Below are 13,489 nucleotides of genomic sequence, written 5' to 3'. Positions count from 1 at the left end.
ATTGAATCCTCCCTTATCTCCCTTATACAATGAGGAAACATACTAAGAGAAGCTTATGATTGATTGTTGAAGGTGCTGAAGCTGGAAGCATTGACTCTGGGTCAGGCATATGGTCAGTCTCTTCTTTGCTGAGCTGCCCTCCACTCTGCAGACAAAGCAAACAGGGGTGCAGTGTGACCTTATTAAAGACAACGTGGAATGATCTAATGGCTAGGAAAGGTTCCAGGGGTCATCCCTACTGCAGGCCCCCTCCAGCAATTTCCTGCAGTGGCCCCAGAACCTGTCTAGACACTGGCCGTGTAGGACATGGTCCTCCAGGGGTGGCCGGCTCCTCTGGCAGGCAGGTCTGCCAGAAAGCATTCACAAGTGGGAGGAAAACGACTCTCTAGTCTAATTTCCACCCATCTGTCCTCGTTCTGCCCTTCATAACCCCACAGGGTAATCCTTCTTCCCAGACAGTTTTGCAAATATTTGGATTCTGCCGTCTTGTGCTCTGCACACTGATCTTCCAGACTGAAGGTTCCCCGTGTGTCAACTACCCTCCCATGGCCTGCTGGTGGCTGTCCTTAGATCCCAAGCAAGGGCACTGTATTCTAGACGTGTCGGACCAGTAAAGAACAGAAGACAGCCCCCCGCTCCTGTATTTGCAATACTTGCTTTTATCCATCTCAAGAACGGGTTCCTTCTTGGGGCCTGGGATGCTGTTAAAACATCTCTTCCCATCAGGTTTTGGTCCAAATAGGATGGGGGAACACAGATTTACAGACTTCTCCCACAGGAGGAGAGCTTGGAAGGTACATCTCCCCTGTGTCTTTCTCATAAAAGTCTCCAGCTATGAATGTGGGGCATGTGGTGCTCGTGGCCTCACCTGAGATTCTCTCCTCCATGCTCTGCAACCCTTAGAGAGGGTGGGACAGGGCTCACAAGGTCATCTGGAAGCATCAGAGCCAAGGCTCAAACTGGAGCCTATCAGATTCCAGGTCACGTTTCCCAACTACAGAGGGAGAGGGAGTGAACTCCTGCCCATCCCTACCTTCATCCTTGGCACTAGCTTCGCCATCTGAGTTTTGCTGGCCCAGTGTTGGGGCACTGGCGCTAAGGTCTGCCTATGGCAACCCCAGCATGAAAAGAGAGGAGGCCCCTGAAGAGAGTGAGGCTCTCAGTCCCATTATTGATCATTTAGGAATGGCTTCATTTTAAAACTCTCAGTCTGGTTACCAGCAGCTCCTGGGCATCAGGAAAGTGACCTCAGGTAAGCTGGAAGGGTTCCTGCAGCCTGGGATCTACAGCCAAGACTGGGGGTGGAGCGCCTTGACTCTTAACTAGCTAGTTAGTGGCTCAATCATGTTTGACTCTCTGAGACCCCATAAAGTGTAGCCCGCCAGACTCCTCTGTCCATGGGATTATCCAGGCAAGAATACTGGAGTGGGTAGCCATTCCCTTCTCCAGGGATCTTTCCCACCGAGGGATCAAACCTGAATCCCCCACATTGCAGGCAGACCCTCTGAGCCACCAGGGAAGCCCTGACTCCTACACTACACATAGGGGAATCCTGGCTGGTTCACTGGGAACTGCATCCCTTTCTCTGGACAGCATCCCTCAGCAAGCCTACTGGCCAGATCAACCACCTTCTCAGGCCCGTGACTTCTTCCTCCAGGGCAGAGGATTTGGAGCAGTCTTCGGAGGGCACCTAGGTTCTCAAACCAATGGGTTAGTGTAAATGTGTGTCACCAGGGGTGATCAAATGGTGAACACTGAGCAAACAGTTGGCATGGGGGCAAACAGAAGGGGTGCAGCAAAACCTGGATTGGTACCTACCCACCTCACCCTGGGGAAGTGGCAGAAGGCTTGGTTTGAAATGTTCTTATCCAAATTAGATTTGCTTAGAAACAAAGGCGCAAGCGTTCTCAGAGCCCACGTGCTTTGTCCACCCATTGGGCAGGTCGGGTCCCCAGCAGAACAGCATCAGAGCCTGGGAGTTCGCAAAACCTTGGAGATTTGGAGGAGGGTGGAGGCTCCAGAGGGTGAGGTCAGGTCAGGCTCCCAGAAGGGGCAATGGTTCAATAGCAGGTGGTGAGGAGGGGGTAACTGGGCACATCATCAGAACGTGTGTTGGACCCAGCAAAGGCCTGGCCAGGGCAGAGGTTAGCCTTTGGGGGATTGGGGGGTAGGGGGAAAGGTGGAAGGTGGGGAGGGAAGAGGTCAGAGGGAAAGAGTGGAGATGGAAGGTGGCAGGGGCGGGTGGAGATGGAGGGAGTGGAGGAGTGCAGGAAGGTGAAGAAAGGGGAGGGAAAAGGGGAGGGACGGAGCGGGTGGGGGATGAGAAGTAGGGCGGGGAGCCGGGCGGCGAGGAGGAGGAGGCAGGAGAGAGGGGGAAGGGAAGCGAGAGGAGGCGGGAAAGGGAGGAGGGGAGCGGAGGAGGGGCCTGCGCACAGCCCCGCGCCCTCCCTCCCGCGCCGGCCTCCGCGCCCTCCCTCGCCGCAGCATCCCCGAGTCGCCTGGCCGCGCCGCCCCTCCGCGCCGGGCCTCCGAGCCGGTCGCCTCCGCCTCCGCCGCCGCCATTCCTGCGCCCGCGCTCGCCTGGCCCGGCACCGCGGGGCCGCGCGGCCAGGACACGCCGCGCCAGGTAAGGGGTGGCGGGTAGAGGGCGGGCGCGGGCGGTGCAGGTGCGCGGGGGCGGCGAGACCCTCCCCCAATCGGCCCCCGGAGCCCGCCCGGAGCCTCCGCCCCAAGACCCCTGACTCCTCCCTGGACTCCCGGGGCCTCCCCGGAGCCCCCTTCCCGGAGCTCTCTGACTTCTCCCCAGACCCCTCTTTGAGTCCCCTCCCAGGAGCCCCCAGGACCCCTCCCCTCCCCGGCTGCCTCCCTGCCCCGGTGCGCAGGTGGCTCGGCAACGCTTGGGGCTCGGGGCGCGCGGCAGACCCTGGCCCGGGGCGGGGGCGGCGTGTTCTGCCTGACCGGCGGCTCCCGGCTCCTGTCCGCCCGGCCCCCGCCCCACTCCGGCCATTCAGGCCTGGCCCGGCCCCGCGGCTTCTATTTCTGTCGGCGAGGCCGCGGCCCCCGGGCGTTAGACCCCGAGCCGCGCACTCAGACAGGTGGGGCAGGTCGGGGGCCCTGGCAGTGAGTGTTGCAGGCCTCGGCTTCCTTTAGGGTTTTGGCTGCGTGATTCTAGAATAGCCAAGGAGAATCAGCAGCCTTAGCTCAGGGCTGCACCTGTTGCCGCCGCCTGGTGAACTGCAGGAGACTGAATCCACTGGGGTTTTGCCCGTGCAGACGGTGGAAAGGAGAGTTGGGTCGTGATGGTCCCCTTCGTTTATTTCATTTAGTGTTGGGGATGGGGGTGTGTGGGCGTCTGGAGGTGGGCAGTTTACCAAAAACGAGGCCTGTGGTTCAGGGCAAGGGTCCCCGCTTTCTGGAGCGTTTGCTATGCAAAGTTGTTCTGCTTTTGATTCGAAAACCACCACTTATGTTAAGCACATCTAGGACTTGGGGACTGTGGCCAAGTGGCTGCCCCCCACCCCCCACCCATTCTGAGTCTATTCAGATCCACTAGGCGCCACTGAGCGGAAGTTTCCTTTCCAAGGGTGAGTGACATCGGTGGCCTGTCACCTCATACCTGCCCCAGGCCTGGGGCCTGCCTTCTGGCTGCCTGGGTGCTGTATTTTGGGAATGTTTACTGTGTCCCAGAAACAGGCTGCCTCAGCTAATGCTGGGGCCAGGATTCTGGCAGAGATAATGCCCCGATTGTCACTTGAACCGTTGATGTCTGTGCACATCGTCTGCAAGAATAAAGAAGAATAAAGCAGACCTGCTCGGAGTACTCCAGGCAACCAGTCCTGCCAGGGGGAAAGCCTGCAGGGATGAGGGGATGGTGAAGAGATTCACTGGGGCATTTCTGGGGACAAAGGCTCTCCCCGCCAAGAGGCTAGACCTTCAGATTGCAAGGAGAAAAAAAAAAGTTTGTATTATGAACAGCAGGTAAACCAAATAAAGAAAGAAAAACAACCTGCTGACCCTGAGAGGCAACCCAGCCCTGGTCTACTCTTGAGCCGTGTTAGAGGACCGTGAGCTGGCATTTGAGAGGTATTGGCTCCCTATGATTGCTGGAAAATGCAGCGTTACCCCTCTGCTGGTAACGGGCGTGCTCTGGCAGCCTTCTTTGGAGTCCTGGCAGATGGTGCATCCACCCCAGCTCAGAAGTGGGGTGCAGGGCCACACTGCACAGCTGTCCAGTGGGTCTGGGGGCAGGGAGATGACCATAATGACATCATTCACTTGTGATCCAGTCCCTGTGGGTTAGCCAAGGCAGGTTTCATCTCAAGCGCCTTCCCCCCTCACCAGGCAGGGATGTCTAGGCCAGTCTTGGGAGCGCACGCTAATGGCTGACTCTGAGTGAGGGGGGAGGACCATCCGCTGGTGCCAGCACATAGCGAAATCAATAATGTGTTGCAGAGATCAATGGTTTTCTCATTGGTCCTCTGTGCTTCCAAAGATAGCCTGCCTCTCCCACACTGGGCACGGACAGGTTCAGGCCTCCCACCCCTCCCTCTGGGTTCTGTTTCTGGTTGGGGGTGGATGGGTGCGGCCAGGAGCCTCTTCCTGATCCCTTGTGTGTTGAGCCTGGGGCTCCTGGATTGGCAGCAGGGCCCCGTGTCCCCTCCCACCACCAGGCGTCCCCAGTGTCCCTGGGTTAGGCCCCTGCTGTTGCATAAGTGTATTGACTTCCCAGTTGTTCCTTAATTCACAACGACCTTCCCCTCATGCTAACAATTTGTTCAGAAGAACTCCTGAGAAGGTGATGTGGCAGGTAGTGCATCCCAGTGCCCCCAGCCCCCCATCCTGTCTCTTCTGGGAGTGACAACAGTGACCAAGTTCACCATCCAGGCCTGCAGGGTGGCCATGGGGTGAAGCTGGCCATGTAAAAATACACAAATGAATTTGCCACCAACTGACTGTCAAGGGTGGCTGCAGGAAGAAAGACTGCTGTCCTTTGTGGGGCTCGGCAGATGCAATCTCCCCTGCTCCACCCGTGCCTCTGGGGCCCTTGGCCATTCAGGGATGTCTCTGGGCGTCACCCGAGAGCGGGCCGGTCAGGCAGGCTCCTCTGCACTGGAGATTCGGCACAGCTCGTGGTCATTGCAGTCTGCCTGCTGTCAAAAGGTGATGGAGAGAAGTGGAGATTTATTAGGAGGAAATATCTGCTGATTCAGTCAAGTGGAGACAGCATGTGAGTGGGCCTTTCCTGGAGCTGGGCTGGCATTGTTCAGTGCACCATTTAAGGTGATCTTTGGGATAAGCAAATTGGCTCATCGCAACTCCTTGGAGTGGCTCACTTTGAGTTGCCTGTCCCTTCCTGAGTGCATGGTCATTTACCTGGAGATATTGTACCTGGACCGGACATCACAGCAGCCCGGGAGTCCCCCCATAGCTGCCTTCCAGCATGCCCTGTGATCCTCCAGTAGGACTGGGTCCTTTATTTGGTCTAAAAGTCTCAGGTGCTATGAAAGTGGACACTGCACCCCTTCCCCTGGTCACTTCTATGTATTACTCGGGATTGCAGCTTTGAACGAAATGCAGTTAACCAGCATTTGAGTCAAGAATCACTTCTTTCTGGGAGGGGGGACTGGGATGGGGAATACATGTAAATCCATGGCTAATTCATTTCAATGTATAACAAAAACTACTGTAATGATGTAAAGTAATTAGCCTCCAACTAATAAAAATTAAAAAAAAAAAAAAAAAGAATCACTCCTTTCAAAAATAATGGTATTTAAAGTTTAAAGACAGTTGGGCGTTTGTTGAGTGAACAGTGATTTTTAAAAGATAATTATATTCCTTAACAACAGTATTGTGGTTATGTTCACACAGTCTTTACCCTTTAGCTGTAGATGCTGGGGTGATCTGCAGAGGAAGTGAGAGCCGTGTTTGAGAGCTGTTTCAGATTAGCGTGGGTGGGGGATGGGTTGGGTGATGGAGGGGGCAGCATTGACCATGGTCGAGTGATTGTTAGCTCTGGGTGATGATATCTGAGGGTTTGTTAGTCTCTTCAGTCTTTCTCTTTAGTCTTTGAAAGTCTTTATCATAAAATAGTTAACGATCTAAGAATCCCATTTCCCCCTTTCAAATGCCATAGGATCCTTCACTTCATGGAGTAGTTGAGGTTTACTTTAAAAGAAGTGCTGATGAGTTAAGTGAAAACATTGCTTCTTAGTGTAGACTGTATAGAGTGATCCCCTTTACACATGTATAGGTCATAAAGTGTAGAAGCATCTGGAATGACACCCACCGTGTGTCAAACAGTCGGTGACAGAGCACCCTTGGTGGATGAGGAGGGCAGGCGCTGCTCAAGACTCGAGGGACACGGCTCCGAGCAAGAGTGGCTGTCCAGCTGGTGACTGGGATGTGAGGGAAGGATATATGTGGGCATGTGAGTTGTGTGAGCTTGGGTGTTGGCAGAGGGTTGAGAAGGGGGTGGAAGGGGAATCTCTCCTTTTACCCCCTCACGTATTTCCATGTGATTTGTTCCTTTTACAGTGGGATTGTTTTTGTAATGAGAAAAGGTATTTGAAAGAAGGGATCTCCATTAGGAAATGTGCTTAGTTGCTCAGTCGTCTCCAATTCTTTGTGACCCTAAGGCCTGTAGCCCACCAGGCTCCTCTGTTCATGAGGATCCTCCAGGCAAGAATACTGGAGTGGGTTGCCATGCCCTCCTTCCGGGGATCTTCCCAACCCAGGGATTGAACCCAGGTCTCCCACATTGTTGGTGGGTCCTTTACCATCTGAGCCACCAGGGAAGCCCTTAGGGGATAGAAAAACCTGGGTTTTTTGCAATATTTATTTATTTAGCTTCGTGGGCTCTTAGTTGTGGTACTTGGGATCTTCAGTCTTTGTTGTGGCATGCAGGTTTGGCTTGTGGAATCTAGTTCCCTAACTGGGGATTGTATCCAGGCCCCACCTGCATTGGGAGTTCCGAGTCTTAGCCAATGGACCACCATGGGAGTCCCTAGAATAGCCTGTTTTAAATATTAAATTTATAAATCTAAATTTATTCAAAATGGATTTGACTTGTAGGAATTCATGTTCCTACACAAGGTAATAACATGATATGGCTTCAGTGAGGCAGTCAATGGATCCATAGGCATTGTTGCTCTGAGCCTGTGCTCTGCGGGCCATGAAAAAGAGACACCAATACCCTGACCTCAGCAATAGGGGGGACGAGACCCAGACCCTGAAAGTTTAACAGCAAAGCTGTTCCTCAGTCTGGGCAGCATGCTGAGGTACCATGCTGGCCCTGAGCCATGGGATGGGGAAGACCCTTAGCTCAGACCCACCACGGTCCTGGTTTAAGTGGAGAAGCACATTTCCTTCCATGGGACTTGACCCAGCAGCAAAAGCAGTGACAGTCCAGAGCCTTCATGGGTGGATTTCCACTGCTATTTGGATGACCTGCCACTGTGGGGCTGTTGCACGCATCTTCAGCAGTTGCTGTTTTTTCATTTAGTAGAGGATATGTTAAGTAACTTTCCTCTATAGCAGCAGCAACAAGAAAACCCATAAAAATGCTACGTCCACAGAGTAAAAGAGTACAAGTTGCCTGGAATCCTCAGGGCTTCCCGCCCCCTCCATTTTCCTGTCCTATTACAAGAAATTTGAGTTGCTCAAGTACCAGAATGTAATCGGCTTTGATCTAGCATCTGGGTGGTGTTTGGCTCTGAAGCATGTTTTTGATTTTGTTTGCAAGGACACTACGTTCCCGGAGGCCTACTCTGAATAAGAGCCTCAGCTGGACCCCACTTTGTTCTCACCATGTATTTGGGAGTTTTGTTTGTTGTTGTTGTTGTTGTTTGCTAGTATTTTCCATGTTTGCGGGGAGGCCACAGCCGGGCCCGCAGTGAGGCGGCTCATGTGCTCTGAGCCTGGGGTCTCGACTCCATGGCCATGAGCTGCCTGCTATCAGAACAGACTGTAGGCGCACGGCTCATTTTTCCATTGAGATCAGATGTGTTCTCTGCATCTCAGTCCTTCCCAGAGGCCTTAGGGATCCTGTCTGAACAGAGCTGTGCTGTCTGGGCATTCGGGGCACCCAGGAGGTCTGTGTCCTTTGTAGGCAAATTCCCGTCATTCATCTTTTTAGAGGGAAAGAAATTAGGTACTCAGGTGGCACTAGTGGTAAAGAACCCTCCTGCCAATACAGGAGACTTAAGAGATGCGGGTTCGATCCCTGGGTTGGGAAGATCCCCTGGAGGAGGGCACGGCAGCCCACTCCAGTATTCTTGCCTGGAGAATCCCATGAACAGAGGAGCCTGGCAGGCTATAGTCCATAGGGTCACACAGAGTTGGACGCTACTGAAGTGACTTAGTAAGGCCCCTTTCACCTCCACTTCATGAAGTCTCACCACTTCCTCCAGCAAATGTTTACTGAGCTCCAATTACGGCAAGAAACCAAGAGATAGAAGGCCCTGCCAACTTGGCACTTATGGTCAAGTAGCGGGTGCTGGAAGGCTAAGGAGAGGAAGTAAATCCGAATGTCACGTATTGGAGCCATAGTGCCATGGAGAAAGTCAGTGTGGGGTCCAGGTGCTCACAGTTTGGGGATGTTTGAGGTTCAAAACCAGGTGGCTGGTGGGCTGATGGAGGAGGTGAGGAGTGACCGGGGGATGTCCTGGTGCACTTTAGCAAGTCCAGAGGGCGGGTGTGGCTGGAGCAGAGGAGCAGCCCCATGCAGGTGGTGGGTCTGGCTGGATTCTGGTGTGTTGTAAAGATGGAGCCAACGGGATGGTTGGCTCAATAGAGGAGTCCAAGGTGAGATTCTTGGCTCAGGCAATCCAAGGGATGGAGTGGGCGTTGCCCTGAGATGGGGTCTCTGTGGGCAGAGCAGCTTTGGGGGATTTGGGAGTGTGGTACCTACAACCTTCACTGCTGTCCACGTGGAGGTGTTGAGAGGCTTATTGGGCAAGCGAGGCTGGAGTTGGAGAGAGTGGCCTGGGCCCGATATGGGTCTGGCTGTTGCCAGCACAAAGGTGATGTTTTTAAAGCTGAGTCGGCACAAGATGGCAGAGGAGTTGAATTATGGAGGAGAGGAGAGGTCCAGGGTCAAGGAACCAAGGAGTGTCATCAGGGCGGGAGAAAACCAGAGGGGTCTGGGGCATCCAGGGCCACAGGAAGAGAGTGCATGGAGAGAAAGGGCTGCCTGGCCGAGGGAGCCAGCCAGGTGAGGAGCGAGAATTATCCTTGGAGAATTGACCTTAGAAACATGGAGGCTGTCAGTGTCCTGACAAGAGGGGTGGGAGTGTTGGGCCAAGAGAAGGTGGGACGTGGAGCTCAGGACATCAGGAGTTGGTAATTTTTTTGAGAATTTTTCTGGGAAAGGGGCCAAAAGATGGGGGGGTTGCTGATGGGTATAAGGGGTTGTGTTTCAGGTTTTGGTCCTAATGGGAAAGATGGAGTAGGGTAAAGAGTGAAGGAAGTAGGGTAGGGGCCTTGCCCATGTCCTCCATGGGGGAGAAGGAGGGGACAGACGAGTGGCCACTGTCCCCCCGCAAGCAAACTGTCATTAGCCTCTTAGATGCGCCTCTCCTCTGATTGGCCCTGGGGTCCTCAGACAAGGGAAGGGGTCAGGATGGCAGAAAATGGTTATGGAAACTTGTGACAGCAGAACCTCTGAGCATGGCAGTGGGTGTCCAGGGGTGATGAAGCACTCTTGGGTGGTGAGCACAGGAATTCTGGAGAGTGAGTTTGCCAGGCTCCCTGGCAGAGAGAGAGATGCCCTGGCTGAGATGACATCTGTGTGGCAGGAGAAGGGTGAAGGGGGCCTGGTCTTCTGGTCTGATGGACCTGGCCAGAAATCAAGGCTGAAAGTGGGGCCATGTCCTCGCACCTAGGATGTGAGCACTTCCCTCTTGATGTTGGCCTGGCATCCCTACACACAGGGCCCGGTCACTAGTGAGGGCCTGCATGTTATCGATTAACACTGCCTTGATTCCACATCCACTGAGCACCACATGAATGAGGGAGAGAGCCTGTCTCCAGGCGTGGTCCCTATGCCAGCAGCATTGTATTTCCAGACCTGGCTGCAGGTGCGGGTTTTCACCTCCGCCCCCAGGACACCTGAACCAGAAGCTCCATGGTAAAGAATCTGCCTGCAAGGCGGGAGACCTGGGTTCGATCTCTGGTTCAGAAAGATCCCCTGGAGAAGCGGATTGCAACCCACTCCAGTATGCTTGCCTAAAGAATTCCATGGACAGAGGAGCCTGGCGGGCTACTGTCAGTGGGGTCGCACAGAGTTGGACATGACTGAGTGACCAACACTTTCACTTCCAAGGTTGGGCTAAGCACAGCCTGTGATTGGGAGGTGTACCCTGAAGGGCAGACAGGAGAGCTTCTCTCTGGATGCCCACTAGACTTAGGGTGCTTGCCCATAGAAACAGTGTTTTGTTAACCAGCTTTATTGAGGTATACTTTACATAGAATAAAAGGTTACTGTTCAGTGAGTTTTGACAAAGGTACACAGTTCTGCAGGCTTCCTTGTAGCTTAGATAGTAAAGAATCTGCCTGCAATGCAGGAGACCCAGATTCAGTCCCTGGGTGGGGGAGATTCCCTGTTGAAGGGAATGGCAAACCACTCCAGTATTCTTGCATGAAGAATCCCATGGGCAGGCAATGGTTTTGCAAAGAGTCAGACTCAACTGAGCGACTTTCACTTTCACTTCCAAGCTTGGGCCAAGCAGGGCTTGCCTTTGGGGGTAGTGCACCCTGGAGGGGAGAGGCAGGGCCAGTGGGCCCACTCTGGATGCACATTAGACTTGGGATGGTCACCGGTAGAAACAATGTTTCTTTAACTAGTTTTACTGAGGTATGATTACATGCAATAAAAGGCACTGTTCACTGAGTATTGACAAAGGTATCCAGTGACGCAGCTGCTACCATGATCGTGATGGAGGCCAACAGTGGATGAACTCTGCAGGTGAGGTGCACCTCGTGCATTCATGCACCCACCGTCCCTGGCTGCTTTCCAGCTCTGTAGCAGTTGAGCAGTCGCAACAGCCTATTGACTCTCCCCAAACTCCCTGTTGCCGCTTCGCACTCAACCCTCCACCCAGGCAATCACTGATCTGTCGAGATTAGACTATTAGAAGATTTGTGTCTTTAAGAGTTTCAGAATGGAAGCATGTATTGTAGATTTCTTGTCTGACTTCTTTCCCTTGGCACGTCTTTGAGATTCTTGGGTTTTGCTGTGTGTTGTACTTAATGTCTTTCATTGCTGAATCCTGTTTCATCATGTGGGTGTGCCATGGTTTATTGATTTATTCACCTGCTGGTAGATGTTTGGATTGCTTCCTCGTTGAGGTTATTATGAATAAAAGTGCCGCGAGCTACAGCGCAACACAAAAGGAAGAACAACCAGTTAAAACAAGAGCGAAGATCTCTCCAGAGAAGATAGACAAATGACAAATAAGCACATGGAAAGATGCTCAACATCATTAGTCACTAGGGAAGTGCAAGACCAAACCATAGTGAGATACTACTTCCTTCTTACCAGAATGACTTTCGTTTAAAAAAAAATGGAAAATAGTAAGTGTTGGTGAGCATATGGAAAAGGTGTAAGTTTCATACATTACTTTGAGAATGTAAAATGGTGTAGCGACTTGGAAAATAATTTAGGGATTCTTCCAAAAGTTAAACATAGACATGTCATGTGACCCAGCAGTCCTACTCATGGGTAAATATACAAAAGAATTGAAAATAGATGTTCCAACAAAAACTTGTACACCACTGTTCATAGCAGCGCTAATTCACAGTTTGGGAAACAACTCAAATGCCTATCAGTGGATGAATGAATAAATAACTGTGGTCCATCCAGGCAATGGAATATTACTTAGCCATTAAAGAAATGAAGTACTGACATGTGCCACAACATGGATGACCCTTAAAAACATTTGACTAAGTAAAAATAGTCAGGCACAAAAAGTGCATTGTATGATTCCATTTATATGAAATGTCCAGAATAGGCAGATCTATTGAGACAAAACAAAGCAGATTGGTGCTTGCCAGGGCTTGGGGAAGGGGCGAATGGATGTGACTGCTTAATATGTATGGGGTTTCCTTTGGAGATGATGAAAATGATTTGGAACTAGAGAGTGGTGATGGTTGCGTATTCTTTAAAATGGTTTAAAAGGTAAATTTTATTTTATATGTATTTTACTGATATAAAAAGGATGTTAAAAATGCTGTATTCATTTGTATGCACATCTGAGAGTGGACATGCATTTTCATTTCTCTTGAGTAACTACTTAACCAGTAGCACTGTGAGGCTGTGTGGTAAGTATATCTTTAACTTTATAAGAAACTGGCAAACTGTTTTCCAAAGTGGTTGTATCGTTTTACATCCCTACTGCTAATGTGGGAGCAGTTATTTCACATCCTTGCCAACACTTGCGGTCGTCAGTCTTTTTAAATTTAGTTACTCTAGTGGGAGTTGTGCTTTACCGTAGATGTTCTAGTTGCATATCTTTTCCTGTATTTATTAGCTGTTTGTGCTTCTTTTAGGTTTTTGTTAAAATCTTCTGCTGACTTTTTAATTGGGCTATTTATCTCTTATATTTGAGTTCTTAAGAGTTCTTTACGTATTCTGGATTCAGTTTCTTTGTTAGATGTTTGTATTGCAAATATTTTTTCTCTGTGGCTTACCTTTCTATTTGATTAATGATATCACTCAAAGGGCAGACATTTTTAGTTTTAAGTCCATTTATATCAATTTTCCTTAGCTAGTGGTTTGTGCTTTTTGTGTCCTGTTTAAGAAACTTTGTCTCACCCATCATCATAAAGATTTCCTCCTGTGTTTTCTTCTGAAAGCATTATGGTCTTAGCTTTGATCTACTATCTATTTTGAGTTACCCTTTAACTGGAAAGAGTTTAGGGTTGAGGTTTATTGTTTTGAGTGTGTATACCCAGTTGTTTGTATACCCTGCATGTTTGAAGAGTAATTGAGAGTCTGTGTGGCTTTGTCTCAGGACTCAGTTCTAGTCCATTTTGGCTTATTCACCATTGGCCTGAAAACTGCGCTGTCTTTCTGACTGTTGTTTTACAGTAATTTTTGAAGTCATGTAGTGAGCCTTCCAGTTGTGTTTCATTTTCAAAACTGTGTTATCTCGTCTAGATCCTTTGCATTTCCATATAAATTTAAAATCAGCTTGCCAGTTTCTACGAAAACAACTGCTTGAATTTTGACTGGGATTGCATTAACTCCTTAGATCACCTTGAGGAATATTGGCATCTTAACAAGATTGAGTCTCAGCCAGTGATCATGGACTATCTTTCCATCTGTGTTCACCGTCCTTCATTTCTCTTAGCAGAAATTTGTATTAGTCAGTGTAGGTCTTATATGTGTTTGATCACATTTGTTCATAAGTATTTTTTATTTTAAATGTTACAAGTGGGTTTTTAAATTTTTAATTTTCCAATTGTTTATTGCTACTGTTGGAATATTGTA

General features: G+C 50.6%; 1 protein-coding gene across 4 annotated transcripts in view; it reads left to right on the top strand.

Moving 5' to 3' along the window:
- The first annotated feature begins 2,374 nt into the window (after positions 1–2,374).
- Positions 2,375–13,489, top strand: part of SEMA4D (semaphorin 4D) — a 161,094-nt gene continuing 149,979 nt past the window's right edge. For 3 of the 4 annotated variants that reach the window (XR_011484960.1, XR_011484959.1, XM_020886118.2), the window contains exon 1: positions 2,375–2,626. The gene's annotated coding sequence lies outside the window, so the exon portion shown is untranslated. The remainder of the gene's footprint in view (positions 2,627–13,489) is intronic. The other variant, XM_020886117.2, reaches the window with a different exon arrangement.

The sequence above is a fragment of the Odocoileus virginianus genome, chromosome 31 (assembly GCF_023699985.2).
Source record: "Odocoileus virginianus isolate 20LAN1187 ecotype Illinois chromosome 31, Ovbor_1.2, whole genome shotgun sequence".
Lineage (NCBI taxonomy): Eukaryota > Metazoa > Chordata > Mammalia > Artiodactyla > Cervidae > Odocoileus > Odocoileus virginianus.
This window is presented reverse-complemented; position numbering and strand designations above follow the sequence as displayed.